Source organism: Pristiophorus japonicus, chromosome 14, assembly GCF_044704955.1.
Source record: "Pristiophorus japonicus isolate sPriJap1 chromosome 14, sPriJap1.hap1, whole genome shotgun sequence".
NCBI classification, from domain to species: domain Eukaryota; kingdom Metazoa; phylum Chordata; class Chondrichthyes; family Pristiophoridae; genus Pristiophorus; species Pristiophorus japonicus.
Genome location: NC_091990.1, coordinates 177746750 through 177764964, shown reverse-complemented (window position 1 = coordinate 177764964; position 18215 = coordinate 177746750). Strand labels below are relative to the sequence as shown.

The window sequence follows — 18215 nt, the reverse complement described above, 5'->3', positions numbered from 1 at the left end:
TTAAATTGTCCATATACCAAATGTATTAGCATTGATTTAAATATAATTTCCATTCCTTTTATTATGGGATTGCCCACCTGAAATAAATGTAAAGACAAATTACACGTAAAGCTATTCATAAAGGAACAGAGGCTGTTTGTATTGTTTAAAGATATTTTTCATACTTTTTACTGATTTTTTGAGGGGTCGGGGGTAACTGGTGGCTGGTTGTTTCTTTGATATCAAAACTAGTAGGAAGTGCTTACATGGAAACAAAGATAACCAAATATTTTCCTCAAAATCACTGCCAAGTTCAAAAGAAAAGAGAAAGACTGGCATTTATCTAGTGCCTTTCATGACCTCAGGATGTCCCAAAGTACGTTACAGCCAATTAAGTATTTTTGGAGTGTTGTCACTGTCGCAATGAGGGAAACACGAGAGACAATTTGTGCACAAGCTCCCACAAACAGCAATGTGATAATGAACAGATCATCTGTTTTTAGTGATTTTGTTTGAGCACACCGGGGAGAACTCACCTGCTCAACTAAAAAGGGGTGGGCTTGTTGAGCCAAATGACTTTTCTGTTTCTAGAAATTTCTAAATCCTTACAAAGTTGGATTAAGATTCAGCCAGTTATATTCATCTTGCAGCTTGACACCTTTAATTTTCAATTCTTAATAACATTTTGAAATCTTGGGGCAAGAATTCCCTCCTCAACTGCTTCCATTCTGCTGCTGTAACTTTTTTTCACAGAATTACATATCGTGTACAGCACAGAAACAGGCCGTTCAAGTCAACTGGTCCATGCTGGTGCCTATGCTTCAGATAAGCCTCCTCCCATCCCTCGTCACCTAATGTTATCAGCATAACCTTCTATTCCTTTCTCCATTGTGTGTTTATCTTGTTTTCCCCTTAAATGCATCTGTGCTATTCGCTTCAACTACTCCTTATGGTAGTGAGTTCGACATACTAACCACTCTTGCCGGTGAAGTTATGGTGGCGGAGTGGGAGCAGCTCCGAGGAAGTTCCTGGCCCAAGAGGCCTAACTTTGTGAATCAGGCATTATCGTTGGCCAACAGAGGGCACTGTTTGTCTTCCAAACTGATAACCAGAAATAGAAAATGCTTTTACAGGTAAATGTGGCACTAATGGATCCAGTTTATCAGGCTTCTTGTGAAAAACATTTGTTGAAGATTTATGACATCCATAAGTAATCTTTAAAACTTTAGAACATTTTTATATTGCAGTTAAAACTGAAGAGGTTCATCATGAGAGATGGGGTTCATTCACTACTTTTTTGTGGTTTCTACAGACAGAACAGTTGAAATATATCACAACAATAACTTGTATTTATATAGTGCCTTTAATGTAGTGAAACATCCCAAGACACTTCACATGAGCATTATTAAACAAAATTTGATTTTGAACCACATAGAGGTATTTGGGCAGATGACCAAAATATTGGTCAAATAGATAGGTTTAAAATAGTGCCTTAAAGGAGGAAAGAGAGATTTAGGGAGGGAATTCCAGAGCTTGGGGCCCCGGCAGCTGAAGTTACGGCCACCATAGTGGGATGCTCTTGAGGCCAGAATTGGAGGAGCGCAGATATTTGAGGATCGTAGGCTGGGGGAGATTAGAGATAGGGAGGATTTCACACGGAGAAACGCAGCAGAGGTTGATGTGAAATATGGCGACACTAACATTAGTGTGTGATTACTGCTCAAGCTGAGGGGAATCCTGGCATTAGTTTTGGAGGACATAGAATCCTGCAATGTCGCAGCACAGGAACAGGTCATTCAGTGCATTACGTCTGTGCCAAGGAAACCACTGGAGCTGGCTCCTCAGGCTGGTGAATAGGATTCTGTTTCAGACAAGTTTAATCTTTGTATTTCTCAACGAACCATCCACAAAAAGGAGGCTCCTTATAATCTCAATTACAGCAGATGATTCTTCAGATTGTCGTGGTTTGCATAGAAGATGTTTTGGAGGTCTGCAGAATAATCAGAAATAAAGTGGCTGTATTTTACTCTGTGAAGATTGTGTGGAGCAGCCTGTGTGGCTTTATGCTAGATCTTGAAGTAATAGTAAGACTCGAGGAAAACCCATTTGCATTGCCTTCATTGAGTTCTGTAACAATTTTGATGTTGCACTCATGCAGCCCTCGTGGAGAAGCTGTGGGAGTACATGACCAAATTTTGGATATGTCTCTGATGTGCATTCCAACTCGAAGGTCTGTGTGAGATCACAGAAGCCAGTCTTCAGTCAATTTGATTCACTCCACACGACATCTAGAAACAGCTGAGCACCCTGGATACAGCAAAAGCTATGGGCCCCAACAACATTCCGGTTGTCGCCCTGAAGACTTGTGCTCCAGAACTAGTCGTGCCTCTGGCCAAGCTGTTCAAGTACAACTACAACACTGGCATCTACCTGACAATGTGGAAAACTGCCCAGGTATGTCCTGTCCACAAAAGCAGGACAAATCAAATCTGGATAATTACAGCCCATCAGTCTACTCACAATCATCAGCAACATGATGGAAGGTGTCATCAACAGTATTATCAAGCAGCGATACTCACCAAAACATGGACAAAAGAGCTGAATTCCAGAGGTGAGGTGAGAGTGACTGCCCTTGACATCGAAGCAGCATTTGACCAAATGTGGCATCAAGAAGCACTAGTATAATTGAAGTCAATGGGAATCTGGAGGAAAACTCTCCACTGGCTGGTGTCATACCCAGCACAAAGGAAAATGTTTATGGTTATTGTTAGTCAACCATTTCAAACCCACGACATCACTGCACGAGTTCCTCAGTGCAGTGTCCTAGGTCCAACCATCTTCAACTGCTTTGCTCCACCATAAGGTCAGAAGTGGGGATGTTCACTGATGATTGCACAATGTTCAGTGCCATTTGCAACATCTCCGATAATGAAGCAGCCCAAGCCCACATGCAGCAAGACCTCGATGACATTCAGGCTTGGGCTGATAAGTGGCAAATAACATTCGTGCCACACAGGTGTCAGGCAATGACTATCTCCAACACTGCCACTTGGCATTCAATGTCATTAGCATTGCTAAATCCCCCAGCATCAACATACTGGGGGTCACCATTGACCAGAAACTTAACTGGACCAGCTACATAAATACTGTAGCTACAAGAGCAGGTCAGAGGCTGGGTATTCTGCAGCGAATGTCACAGTTCCTGACTCCCCAAAACCTTTCACCATCTACAAAGCATAAGTCAGGAGTGTGATGGAATACTCGCCACTTGCCTGGATGAATGTAGCTCCAACAATGCTCAAGAAGCTCAACTCCATCTAGGACAAAGCAACCCACTTAATTGTTACTCCATCCACCTTAAACATTCACTCCCTCCACCACCAACTCACTGTGGCTGCAGTGTGTACCATCTATAAGATGCACTGCAGCAACTCTCAAACTGCGACCTGTACTACTTAGCAGGCGGACAAGGGCAGCAGGCGCATGGGAACACTATCACCTACAAGTCACACACCATCCTGACTTGTAAATATAGCGCCGTTCTTCATTGACACTGGGTCAAAACCTGGAACTCCCTCCCTAACAGCATTATGGGAGTACCTTCACCACACAGCCTACAGCGGTTCAAGAAGGCAGTTCACCACCACCTTCTCAAGGGCAATTAGGGATGGGCAATAAATTCTGGCCTTGCCAGTGATGCCCACATCCCAGGAACAAATAATTAAAAAAGATAGGAAACTTGCTGAACCTGTGTCTCAAGTGGTTGTCTTTTGTCATCCATCCTATTTAGTGTCTTTAGCATCAATGATATGTTGGATGGTATAGTAAGATAACCTTGGAGTATCTATTCTGAACATTTCTGAAAGGAATATGGTGTTCCTTTTCACAGATTCACTCAACTCACCGTTGCTTTTGGCTTCAAAGGAACAATAACGGTGGACACCAAAATAGCTGGAACACAATCCAAAATAAGTCTCAAGTGCTCACTGATTTCTAAATCTGTCAATGCAAAAACTACATCTTGTGTCTTTTAAGTATTTTTTTGCATTAATAATCCAGCTAATAGAACATTTAAATATGTCTGCAACTTAAATTATGATATGTTCATATTCCATGTATTCTCATTTTAACTACTTGATTTTTCACGTCATTGGTAAGGCCATGGCATTTTGGTTTTCACAGAAAAATAAAACAAATTATGGAAAATGATCTCATTCACTGGTAAAAATTCCCGTGTAGTAAAAGATGAAGTTAACTTATTCAGTCGTGTTTTATATATTAGCATTAATCATAGGTCTATAGGTGTTTTTCAGCTTTTTTGGGGGGTGGTGGGGAGGGAGGGTGGATATGTTACCTTTTCTCTGAAGCTGATTTTGAATTTTCGGTTAAGTTATGATAGCAGACTTCTGCACTCTAACCATGGCACTATACAGTTTCTTTGCTGCTAGCCTTCCAAATTTGGAAAACCATATAATAATCTCCAACTTGGGATATTTTTGCCTTAATTTCATAATTTAATTTAATTTGGGAGCAATAATGTATTCCAGTGTATTACAGGTAGAGCGTCTGAAATCCGGAGATCCAAAATTCGGAATGTTCCGAAATCCGGACATCGCGCTGGTCCATGGAGGGGTGGTCTGGAATCCGGAAAATGTTCCGAAATCCAGACATTTTTTTTAAAATGGCGATAGCAATATGTTTTCGCCAAAAATACCACGAATCACTTCGCTATTTTTTTTAAAGGCCCAGTGGTAAAAAATCAGCGGAAACCATTGTCCTCGCCAACTTTAGTCCGAGGCTGATTACTGCTGTGAGTTGGGCCCAGAGAGGGGGAAAACACCCCCCAAAAATTTCCCCAAAATAAAAAATCACAAAACATTCACAAGAGCCTTTCCTAGCGAATCGCTGCAGAAGAATTAAAAAATAAAAATTTTAACTTGGCTTTTTTGCAGGACTTCATACCTACCGCTGTCCCAAGGGCTGCAATGCAGGTTTTTCCCGGCTGTTGCTGCTACTGAACCCACAGCCACAGCATTGGGAAGCAAATGGGTTCAAAAATACAACAAACTGATTGCAGTTGGGGAGACACTGGTTAAGCCCAGCTGGAATATTCTGGCCAATTCTGGGAACCACACTTTAGGAAGGATGTCAAGGCTTTGGAGAGGGTGCAGAGGAGATTTACTAGAATGGTACAAGGGGTGAAGGACTTCAGTTATGTGGCAAGATTAGAGAAGCTGGGATTGTTTTCCTTAGTGCAGAGAACGTTAGGGGGAGATTTGTTAGAGGTGTTCAAAATCATGAAAGGTTTTAAGAGTACGATGAAACTGTTTCCAGAAGGGTTGATGATCAAAGGACAGTTTTCAGATAATTTGCAAAAGAAACATAGAAACAGAAATTAGGTGCAGGAGCAGGCCATTGTGCTCTTCGAGCCTGCACCGCCATTCAATAAGATCATGGCTGATCATTCAACCTTAGTACCCCTTTCCTGCTTTCTCTCCATACCTCTTGATCCCTTTGGCAGTAAGGGCCATATCTAACTCCCTTTTGAATATATCTAACGAACTGGCCTCAACAAATTTCTGCGGTGGAGAATTCCGCAGGTTAACCACTCTGAGTGAAGAAGTTTCTCCTCATCTCAGTCCTAAATCTTACCCCTTATTCTTCGACTGTGACCCCTGGTTCTAGAACTCTCCAGCAACGGCAACATTCTTCCTGCTTCTAACCTGTCCAAACCCGTCAGAATTTTATGTTTTTATGAGATCCCCTCATACTTCTAAATTCCAGTGGATACAAGCCCAGTTGATCCAATCTCTTCTATGTCAGTCCAGCCATCCTGGGAATCAGTCTGGTGAACCTTCGCTGTACTCCCTCAATAGCAAGAACGTCCTTCCTCAGATTAGGAGAACAAAACTGAACACAATTTTCTAGGTGTGGCCTCACCAAGGCTCTGTACAACTGCAGTAAGACCTCCCTGCTCCTATACTTAAATCCTCTAGCTATGAAGGCCAACATGCCATTTGCTTTCTTCACCGCCTACTGTACCTGCATGCCAACCTTCAATGACTGATGTACCATGATACCCAGGTCTCGTTGCACCTCCCCTTTTCCTAATCTGTCACCATTCAGATTTTCTGTCTTCCTGCTTTTGCCCCCAAAGTGGATAAACTCACATTTATCCACATTATACTGCATCTGCCATGCATTTACCCACTCATCTAACCTGTCCAAGTCACCCTGCAGTCTCTTAGCATCCTCCTCACAGCTCACACCACCACCCAGCTTAATGTCATCTGCAAACTTGGAGATATTACATTAAATTCCTTCATCTAAATCATTGATGCATATTGTAAATAGCTGGGGTCCCAGCACTGAACCCTGCGGCACCCCACTGGTCACTGCCTGCCATTCTGAAAAGGACCCGTTTATTCCGACTCTCTACTTCCTGTCTGCCAACCAGTTCTCTATCCACGTCAGTACATTATCCCCAATACCACGTGCTTTGATTTTGCACACTCATCTCTTGTGTGGGACCTTGTCAAAAGCCTTTTGAAAGTCCAAATACACCACATCCACTGGCTCTCCCTTGTCCACTCTACTAGTTACATTCTCAAAAATTTCTAGAAGATTTTTTGAGCATGATTTCCCTTTCATAAATCCATGCTGACTTGGACCGAACCTGTCACTGCTTTCCAAATGCGTTGTTATTTCATCTTTAATAATTGATTCCAGCATTTTCCCGACCACCGATGTCAGGCTAACCGGTCTATAATTCCCTGTTTTCTCTCTCCCTCCTTTTTTTAAAAAGTGGTGTTACATTAGCTACCCTCCAGTCCATAGGAACTGATCCAGAGTCAATAGAATGTTGGAAATGATGACCAATGCATCCACTATTTCTAGGGCCACTTCCTTAACTACTCTGGGATGCAGCCTATCAGACCCTGGGGCTTTATCGGCCTTCAATCCCATCAGTTTCCCTAACACAATTTCCTGACTAATAAGGATTTCCTTCAGTTCCTCCTTTTCGCTAGACCCTCGAACCCCTAGTATTTCCGGAAGGTTATTTGTGTCTTCCTTAGGTGAAGACAGATCCAAAGTATTGATTCAATTGGTCTGCCATTTCTTTGTTCCCCATTATAAATTCCCCTGATTCTGACTACAAAGTACCTACATTGGTCTTCACTAATCTTTTTCTCTTCACATATTTATAGAAGCTTTTGCAGTCAGTTTTTATGTTCCCTGCAAGCTTCCTCTCATAATCTATTTCCCCCCTCCTAACTAGATCCTTTGTCCTCCTCTGCTGAATTCTAAATTTCTCCCAGTCCTCAGGTTGGCTGCTTTTTCTGGCCAATTTATATGCCTCTTCCTTGGATTTAACACTATCCCTAATTTCCCTTGTTAGCCACAGTTGAGCTGGCTTCCCTGTTTTATTTTTACTTCAGACAGGGATGTACAATTGTTGAAGTTCATCCATGTGATATATAAATGTCTCCCATTGCCTATCCACTGTCAACCCTCTTTTGCCAGTCTATCCTAGCCAATTCACGTCTCATACCATCGAAGTTACCTTTCCTTAAGTTCAGGACCCTAGTCTCTGAATTAACACTGTCACGCTCCACCTTAATAAAGAATTCTACCATATTATGGTCACTCTTCCCCATGGGGCCTCGCACAACAAGATTGCTAATTAGTCCTCTCTCATTACATAACACCCAGTCTAGGATGGCCAGCTCTCCAGTTGGTTCCTCGACATATTGGTCTAGAATGCCATCCCTAATACAGTCCAGGAAATCTTCCTCCTCTGCATTGCTACCATCTTGGTTAGCCCAATCTATATGTAGATTAAAGTCGTCCATGATAACTGCTGTACCTTTATTGCACGCATGCCTAATTTCTTGTGTTATGCCATCCCCAACCTCACGACGACTGTTTGGTGGTCTGTGCACAACTCCCACTAGGGTTTTCTGCCCTTTGGCATTCTGCAGCTCTACCCATACAGATTCCACATCATCCAACCTAATGTCCTTTCTTACTATTGCGTTAATTTCCTCTTTAACCAGCAATGCTGCCCCACCTCCTTTTTCTTTCTGTCTATCCTTCCTGAATGTTGAATTCCCAGTCTTGGTCACCCTGGAGCCATGTCTGAAGGCTTTGTGTCTTAATGCAAGCAGTATTTGTAATAAGGTGGATGAATTAACTGTGCAAATAGATGTTAACAGATATGATGTGATTGGGATTACAGAGACGTGGCTCCAGGGTGACCAAGGCTGGGAACTCAACATCCAGGGGTATTCAACATTCAGGAAGGATAGAATAAAAGGAAAAGGAGGTGGGCTAGCATTGCTGGTTAAAGAAGAGATTAATACAATAGTTAGGAAGGACATTAGCTTGGATGATGTGGAATCTATATGGGTAGAGCTGCAGAACACCAAAGGACAAAAAACGTTAGTGGGGGTTGTGTACAGACCTTGAAACAATAGTAGTGATGTTGGGGAGGGCATCAAACAGGAAATTAGGGGTGCTTGCAATAAAGGTGCAGCAGTTACAATGGGTGACTTTAATATGCATATAAATTGGGCTAACCAAACTGGAAGCAATACGGTGGAGGAGGATTTCCTGGAGTGCATAAGGGATAGTTTTCTAGATCAATATGTCGAGGAACCAACTAGGGGGGAGGCTATCTTAGACTGAGTGTTGTGTAATGAGAGAGGATTAATTAGCAATCTCGTTGTGCGAGGCCCCTTGGGGAAGAGTGACCATAGTATGGTGGAATCCTACATTAGGATGGAGAATGAAACAGTTAATTCAGAGACCATGGTCCAGAACGTAAAGAAGGGTAACTTTGAAGGTATGAGGCGTGAATTGGCTAGGATAGATTGGCGAATGATACTGAAGGGGTTGACTGTGGATGGGCAATGGCAGACATTTAGAGACCGCATGGATGAACTACAACAATTGTACATTCCTGTCTGGCGTAAAAATAAAAAAGGGAAGGTGGCTCAACCGTGGCTATCAAGGGAAATCAGGGATAGTATTAAAGCCAAGGAAGTGGCATACAAATTGGCCAGAAATAGCAGTGAACCTGGGGACTGGGAGAAATTTAGAACTCAGCAGAGGAGGACAAAGGGTTTGATTAGGGCAGGGAAAATGGAGTACGAGAAGAAGCTTGCAGGGAACATTAAGGCGGATTGCAAAAGTTTCTACAGATATGTAAAGAGAAAAAGGTTAGTTAAAGACAAGCGTAGGTCCCCTGCAGTCAGACTCAGGTGAAGTCATAACGGGGAACAAAGAAATGGCAGACCAATTGAACAAGTACTTTGGTTCGGTATTCACTAAGGAGGACACAAACAACCTTCCGGATATAAAAGGGGTCAGAGGGTCTAGTAAGAAGGAGGAACTGAGGGAAATCCTTATTAGTCTGGAAATTGTGTTGGGGAAATTGATGGGATTGAAGGCCGATAAATCCCCAGGGCCTGATGGACTGCATCCCAGAGTACTTGAGGAGGTGACCTCAGAAATAGCGGACGCATTGACAGTCATTTTCCAACATTCCATAGACTCTGGATCAGTTCCTCTCGAGTGGAGGGTAGCCAATGTAACCCCACTTTTTTATAAAAGGAGGGAGAGAGAAAACAGGGAATTATAGACTGGTCAGCCTGACTTCAGTAGTGGGTAAAATGATGGAATCAATTGTTAAGGATGTTATAGCAGCGCATTTGGAAAGAGGTAATATGATAGGTCCAAGTCAGCATGGATTTGTGAAAGGGAAATCATGCTTGACAAATCTTCTGGAATTTTTTGAGGATGTTTCCAGTAGAGTGGACAAGGGAGAACCAGATGATGTGGTATATTTGGACTTTCAGAAGGCTTTCGACAAGGTCCCACACAAGAGATTAATGTGCACAGTTAAAGCACATGGGATTGGCGGTAGTGTGCTGACGTGGATTGAGAACTGGTTGTCAGACAGGAAGCAAAGAGTAGGAGTAAATGGGTACTTTTCAGAATGGCAGGCAGTGACTAGTGGGGTACCGCAAGGTTCTGTGCTGGGGCCCCAGCTGTTTACATTGTACATTAATGATTTCGATGAGGGGATTAAATGTAGTATCTCCAAATTTGCAGATGACATTAAGTTGGGTGGCAGTGTGAGCTGCGAGGAGGATGCTATGAGGCTGCAGAGTGACTTGGATAGGTTAGGTGAGTGGGCAAATGCATGGCAGATGAAGTATAATGTGGATAAATGTGAGGTTATCCACTTTGGTGGTAAAAACAGAGAGACAGACTATTATCTGAATAGTGACAGATTAGGAAAAGGGGAGGTGCAACGAGACCTGGGTGTCATGGTACATCAGTCATTGAAGGTTGGCATGCAGGTACAGCAGGCGGTTAAGAAAGCAAATGGCATGTTGGCCTTCAAAGCAAGAGGATTTGAGTACAGGGGCAGGGAGGTGTTGCTACAGTTGTACAGGGCCTTGGTGAGGCCACACCTGGAGTATTGTGTACAGTTTTGGTCTCCTAACTTGAGGAAGGACATTCTTGCTATTGAGGGAGTGCAGCAAAGGTTCACCAGACTGATACCCGGGATGGCGGGACTGACCTATCAAGAAAGACTGGATCAACTGGGCTTGTATTCACTGGAGTGCAGAAGAATGAGAGGGGATCTCATAGAAACGTTTAAAATCCTGATGGGTTTAGACAGGTTAGATGCAGGAAGAATGTTCCCAATGTTGGGGAAGTCCAGAACCAGGGGTCACAGTCTAAGGATAAGGGGTAAGCCATTTAGGACCAAGATGAGGAGAAACTTCTTCACCCAGAGAGTGGTGAACCTGTGGAATTCCCTTCCACAGAAAGTTATTGAGGCCAATTCGCTGATTGTATTCAAAAAGGAGTTGGATGAAGTCCTTACTACTAGGGGGATCAAGGGGTCTGGCGAGAAAGCAGGAATGGGGTACTGAAGTTGCATGTTCAGCCATGAACTCATTGAATGGCGGTGCAGGCTAGAAGGGCTGAATGGCCTACTCCTGCACCTATTTTCTATGTTTCTATCCCAATTATATCATAATCGTTAATTGCTGTCTGCGCAGTTAATTCATCCACCTTATTACGATTACTCCTCGCATTGAAGCACAGAGCCTTCAGACTTGTCTTTTTAACACATTTTTTGTCCCTTTTAGATTTTTGCTGTTATGTGGCCCTTTTTGATTTTTGCCTTGGGTTTCCCTACCCTCCACCTTTACTATTCTCCTTTCTATCTTTTGCTTCAGCCCCCATTTTGTTTCCCTCTGTCTCCCTGCATAAGTTCCCATCCCCCTGCCATATTAGTTTAACCCCTCCTCAACAGCACTAGCAAACACTCCCCCTCCGACATTGGTTCCGGACCTGCCCAGGTGCAGACCGTCAGGTTTGTACTGGTCCCACCTCCCCCAGAACTGGTTCCAATGTCCCAGGAATTTCAATCCCTCCCTTTTGCACCACTCCTCAAGCCGCGTATTCATCTTAGCTATCCTGCTATTTGTACTCTGACAAGCACGTGGCACTGGTAGCAATCTTGAGATTACTACCTTTGAGGTCCTACTTTTTAATTTAACTCCAAGCTCCCTAAATTCAGCTTGTCGGACCTCATCTCGCTTTTTACCTATATCGTTGGTACCTATATGCATCACGACAACTGGCTGTTCACCCTCCCCCTCCAGAATGCCCTGCAGCCGCTCCGAGACATCCTTGACCCTTGCACTAGGAAGGCAACATACCATCCTGGAGTCTCATTTGCGGCCGCAGAAACTCCTATCTATCCCCCTTACAATAGAATCCCCCACCACTATAGCTCTCCCACTCTTTTTCCTGCCCTCCTGTGCAGCAGAACCACCCATGGTGCCATGAACTTGGCTGCTGCTGCCTTCCCCTGGTGAGTCATCTCCCCCAACAATAGCCACAGCGGTGTATCTGTTTTGGAGGGAGATGACCAGAGGGGAGTCCTGCACTACCTTCCTACTCCTGCTCTGCCTGATGGTCACCCTTTCCCTATCTACCTTTTGAACCTTTACCTGCGGTGTGACCAACTCACTGAACATGCTATCCACGGCATCCTCAGCATTGCGCATGCTGCAGAGTGAATTCATCCACAGCTCCAGTGCCATCATGCAGTGTAACAGGAGCTGCAGGTGGATACACTTCCTGCACACTGGAGCGTCCCCCAGTGTCCCTGATTTCCCGCATGACATGGGTCTGGGCTCTCCTGCCATAACTTGATGCTTAAAATAACCTAATTTGGCAACAATGCCAAAGGGTTCTTACTGACAAGATAAGGAAAAAAGAAAAACTGCTCACCAATCACTTACCCTCTTGGCTGTGACATCACACTTTGTTTTCTTTTCCTCCCAGGTCGGGGAGTCAGCACTGGTGGGGAAAACAAGACCAAGCAACACCTCCTGCTCCCACTTGCCCAAACTCTTCCACTTACCAAACTCTTACCCTTGCACTCCGAGCTCCTGCTGCACTCCGTGCAGATCTGCACAAAGCACCCTCTTTTTATACTGTTTCTAGCTGACTCACCACTGGCCTGTTTAGGGAAACAGTTTTTATTAACTGGCAAATTAACTATGCTAGCTTGCTTGTTTGTCTCTGCTTAAACCGTCAAGAATCCTAGCTGTTCAATATTTCAGTTTTACTTGAACTAAAGGTGTTATGTCTTTCTTGTGTGTACAGCGAATTGTTATAATCTGGAATGCACTGCCTGAAAGAGTAATGGAAGCAGATTCAATAGTAGTTTTCAAAAGGGAACTGGGTAAATACTTGAAAGAGAAACAATTGCAGGGATATGTGGAACGAGCAGGGAAGTGGGACTAACAGGATTGCTCTTCAAAAGAGGCAGTGCGGACTCTGGGCTGAATGGCCTCCTTCTGTGCTGTACTATTCTATGATTTTTATGTGCTGTTCCTTACTGAACATATGCCACGATCAGATGTCTCCTACAATTTGCCTTGCAAAATGGGGTTGTTCCTCGTAGTTGCAGTGAGTTTGAGAGATTCTATTGGCAGCTGATGACTATCCTGTGACCTTTCAAGCTAAAACTAATCTGTTCAAAGATAAAAGGGTGAAGGGAGATGTTGTACATGTGGACTTGTATTTACTCTGTACAGCCACCAGAGGGCTCAGCCCTTGGGACTCCAGGGAATGAGTCCTCTGGTAGCTGTACAGAGTAAATACAAGTCCACACAGATAACACTTTCCCTACCCTCCCCCCCCCCCCCCCCCGGAAAGTCAATAGTTAACTATTTACAATGTGAGTCGATTTGGAGCTTTTCTTGCCCTGGTTGATTGTCTCGGTGTGAAAGCTGGTGTTGTTGAATCATTTGTTGGGCCCTCGTTGGGCTGCTGTGCAACTGGCCTTGCTGGGCTGCCTGGTGTGTTGGGCCCTCCAGGGCTGCTGTGGATGATTGGTTCTGCTTTGTGGTCAACCATGGTGCTGGTTCCCACTGGTGTGTATGTTGGGGGATCAAAAAAGGTAGGGTCCAAGGTGGGTTGCTCAGGATAGTCCGTGAAACCGAGTTTGATTTGGGCCAAGTGTTTCCGGTGAATGAGTCCATTTGAAAGTTTGACCCGAAACACCCTGCTTCCCTCTTTGGCCACAACAGTGCCGGGAAGCCACTTGGGACCTTGTCCATAATTTAATACAAATACAGGATCATTGATTTCAGTCTTGCATGACACATTTGTGCTAACATGGTATGCACTTTGTTGAAGCCGCCTGCTCTATATCTGTTCATGGTGAACTAACGAGAGCCTTATCTTAAGTGCTCTTTTCATGAGCAGTTCAGCAGATGGGATCTTGTGTGATAGCTAAGCAGGACTCCGGACAGGCGAGTGCAGTTATCCTCTTCAAGCCTTGCTTGATGGTTTGCACTGCCTGACCATTGGACTCTGATTTAAACGGGGCAGATGTGACCTGTTTGATCCCGTTATGGGTCATGAATTCTTTGAACTCAGCAATGGTAAAACATGGCCCGTTGTCGCTCACCAGGACATTGGGTAAGCCGTGAGTGGCAAACATGGCCCGCAGGCTTTCAGTAGTGGCAGCGGACGTGCGAGCTGACATTATATCTCATTCAATCCACTTGGAGTTCGCGTCTACAACCACAAGGAACATTTTACCCAAGAACGGGCCTGCATAGTTGACATGTACCCTAGACCATGGTTTGGAGGGCCAAGACCATAAACTTAGCGGCGCCTCCCTGGGTACATTGCTTAACTGCAAGCATATATTAAATCTGTGAACGCAGGACTCTAAATCCACCTCGATGCCGGGCCACCACACGTGGGATCTGGCTATCGCTTTCATCATTACGATGCCTGGGTGGGTACTGTGGAGGACATTGATGAAGGTGTCTCTGCCCTTCTTGGGGACCACTACTCGATTGCCCCACAGAAGGCAGTCTGCCTGTATCGACATTTCATCTTTGCGCTGCTGGAACGGCTTTATCTCTTCCTGCATTTCCACTGCGACACTGGACTAGCTCCTGTGAAGCATACAGCTTTTGACTCGAGATAAAGGGTCCTTGCTTTTCCAGGTTTTGATCTGCCGGGCAGTGACGGGTGATTGCTCACTCAAATGCTTCCATAACCATGGCTAGATCTGCGGGCTGCGCCATTTCCACCCCCATGGAAGCATGAGAGCATCGGCGCAGTTTTCTGTGCCTGGCCTGTGGCGGATGGCGCAGTTGTATGCGGTCAATTTGAGCGCCCATCTCTGGATGTGGGCCGACGCATTGGTATTCATCCCTTTACTCTCGGAAAACAGGGATATTAGTGGCTTTGGGTCAGTTTCCAATTCGAATTTTAGCCCAAACCGGTATTGATGCGTTTTCTTTTACCCCATAGACACACGCTAACACTTCTTTTTCAATCATGCTGTAAGCTCTCTCGGCCTTAGACAGACTCCTGGATACATAAGCAATCGGTTGCAACTTCTAGAAATCATTAGCTTGTTGCAATATACATCCAACACCATAAGACGACGCATGACATGCAAGTACCAAACACTTAAATGGATCATACAACACAAGCAATTTGTTTGAGCATAACAATTTTCTTTTTACAAAGGCATTTTCTTGGCTTTTGCCCCAAACCCATTCGCCCCCTTTTCGTAATAAGACATGTAGTGGTTCTAGCAGTGTGCTGAGACCCGGTAATAAGTTACCAAAGTAGATCTAGAGTCCCAGAAACGACTGCAGCTCCATCACGTTCTGTGGCCTCGGTGTGTTCTCGATTGCCTCCGTCTTCGTGTTGATACCGTCCACCGCAATCCTCCTTCCAAAGAACTCCAATTCAGGCACCAGAAAACGCATTCGAGCGTTTCAACCTGAGCCCATAGAAACATAGAAAATAGGTGCAGGAGTAGGCCATTCGGCCCTTCTAGCCTGCACCGCCATTCAATGAGTTCATGGCTGAACATGCAACTTCAGTACCCCATTCCTGCTTTCTCACCATACCCCTTGATCCCCCGAGTAGTAAGGACTTCATCTAACTCCTTTTTGAATATATTTAGTGAATTGGCCTCAACAACTTTCTGTGGTAGAGAATTCCACAGGTTCACCACTCTCTGGGTAAAGAAGTTTCTCCTCATCTCAGTCCTAAATGGCTTACCCCTTATCCTTAGACTGTGACCCCTGGTTCTGGACTTCCCCAACATTGGGAACATTCTTCCTGCATCTAACCTGTCTAAACCCATCAGGATTTTAAACGTTTCTATGAGATCCCCTCTCATTCTTCTGCACTCCAGTGAATACAAGCCCAGTTGATCCAGTCTTTCTTGTTATGTCAGTCCCGCCATCCTGGGAATCAGTCTGGTGAACCTTCACTGCACTCCCTCAATAGCAAGAATGTCCTTCCTCAAGTTAGGAGACCAAAACTGTACACAATACTGCAGGTGTGGCCTCACCAAGGCCCTGTACAACTGTAGCAACACCTCCCTGCCCCTGTACTCAAATCCCCTTGCTATGAAGGCCAACATGCCATTTGCTTTCTTAACCGCCTGCTGTACCTGCATGCCAACCTTCAGTGACTGATGTACCATGACACCCAGGTCTCGTTGCACTTCCCCTTTTCCTAATCTGTCACCATTCAGATAATAGTCTGTCTCTCTGTTTTTGCCACCAAAGTGGATAACCTCACATTTATCCACATTATATTTCATCTGCCATGCATTTGCCCACTCACCTAACCTATCCAAGTCACTCTGCAGCCTCATAGCATCCTCCTCGCATCTCACACTGCCACCCAACTTAGTGTCATCCGCAAATTTGGAGATACGACATTTAATCCCCTCGTCTAAATCATTAAGCCCCACGCAGTTGAGTCGACTAAGAACCTCCTTCAGGTTCTTCAGGTGCTCGACAGTGCTCCGATCTGTGACCAAGTTGTCGTCCTGGAAGACCACAGTGTGCGGGACCATCTTCAGTAAACTTTCCATGTTTCTCTGGAATATCACCGCCGCTGATCAGATTCCAAACAGGCATCTGTTATAAACAAAAAGACCTTTGTGTGTGTGTGTTGATGTAGGTGAGGGCCTTCGATGATTCCTCCAGTTCCTGCATCATGTAGGCTGAAGTCAGATCCAGCTTCATGAACGTCTTTCCTCCTGCCTGCATTGCAAAGAGATCGTCGGCCTTTGGTAGTGGGTATTGGCAGGGAGAAACGATTGATAGTTACTTAGTAATCGCCGCAGATTCTGATGGTGCCGTCTCCCTTGAGGATTGGGACAATAGGACTGGCCCACTTGCTGAACTCGATTGGTGAAATGATGCCCTCTCTTTGCAGCCGGTCTAGCTCAATCTTTACCCTTTCTCTCATCATGTACAGTACTGCTTTCACCTTGTGATGGATGGGTCGCGCCCCCGGAATTAGGTGGATCTGCACTTTTGCTCCTTGGAATTTCCCGATGCCTAGTTTGAACAGCGAAGGAAATTTATTTAAGCCCTGGGCACACGAAGTGTCATCAGCGGGCGATAGCGCTCGGACGTCATCCCAGTCCCAGCGTATTTTTCCCACCCAGCTCCTGCTGAGCAGCGTGGGACCATCGCCCGGTACCACCCAGAGTGGTAGCTTGTGCACCGCTCCATCGTAGGAGACCTTTACGGTAGCACTGCCGATTACAGGAATGTTCTTTTGTGTAAGTTCTTAGTTTCGTGTGAACTGGAGTTAAGACTGGCCTTGAGGCCTTGTTGCACCACACCCTTTCGAAAGTCTTTTTGCCCATGATGGACTGGCTCGTGCCTATGTCCAGCTCCATTGACACCGGGAGTCCATTTAGTTCAACATTCAGCATTATCCGGGGACAATTCGTGGTGAATGTGTGCACCCCATGTACCTCTGCCTCCTCTATCTGATGCTCTGGTTCATCGTGATCATCCGTGGATCTGTCCTCCTGCAACATGGTGGTTTGCAGGTTTAACAGGCTTTGCAACTCGCCTGCACACTCGTTGGAGGTGTCCCATTGTTCCACAGCCCTTGCAAATGTACTCTTTAAATCGGCATGAATGGAAACGATGATCACCCCCGCAGCGCCAACAAGGTGTTAATGGCCTTGCATTCATCACCCTTGATGGTGGACTCTGAGCCATCTGCGGACGTGTAGCTGCAGGTATGTGTGACCTGCCCTGTACGTTATGATTCGAAAACATCACTTTGTTCACAGTACTTGTAGCAGCATTTGTATGCTGAGAGATTTGCTTCATTTTGTCATTGGTGGCAATGAACGCCTGGGCTATCGCTATGGCCTTACTCAAAGTTGGGGTCTCTACAATCAAACGTTTGCGAAATATGGTTTTGTGGCCAATGCCAAGCACGAAAAAGTCTCTGAGCATGTGCTCCAAATGTCCTTCAAATTCGCAATGTCCTCCAAGGCGTCTTAGCTCGGCGACATAACTCGCCACTTCCTGGCCTTCAGACCTTTTTATAGGTGTAGAACTGGTACCTCGCCATCAGAACACTTTCCTTCGGGTTCAAATGCTCTCGGACCAGTGTGCACAAATCATCGTATGATTTCTCCGTGGGTTTCGCTGGAGTGAGCAGATTCTTCATGGGGCCCCTTCGTTTGGCAGCACTTTCTTCCCATCTGGCTCATTGGCCACAAAGTATTGGTCGAGTTGCTCCACAAAAGTTTCCCCAATCATCTCCCTCCGAAAATTTCTCCAGGATGCTCACTGTTCTCTGCATCTTTGGGTTCGCTATAAGTATCTCGTCAC

The 18215-nt window shown here is 45.1% G+C and overlaps 1 protein-coding gene across 2 annotated transcripts in view; it reads left to right on the top strand.

The window, feature by feature from the left end:
* nucb2a (nucleobindin 2a) overlaps positions 1 to 18215 on the top strand; it is a 92458-nt gene that overhangs the window by 67452 nt on the left and 6791 nt on the right. The gene's annotated exons all lie outside the window — the stretch shown is intronic.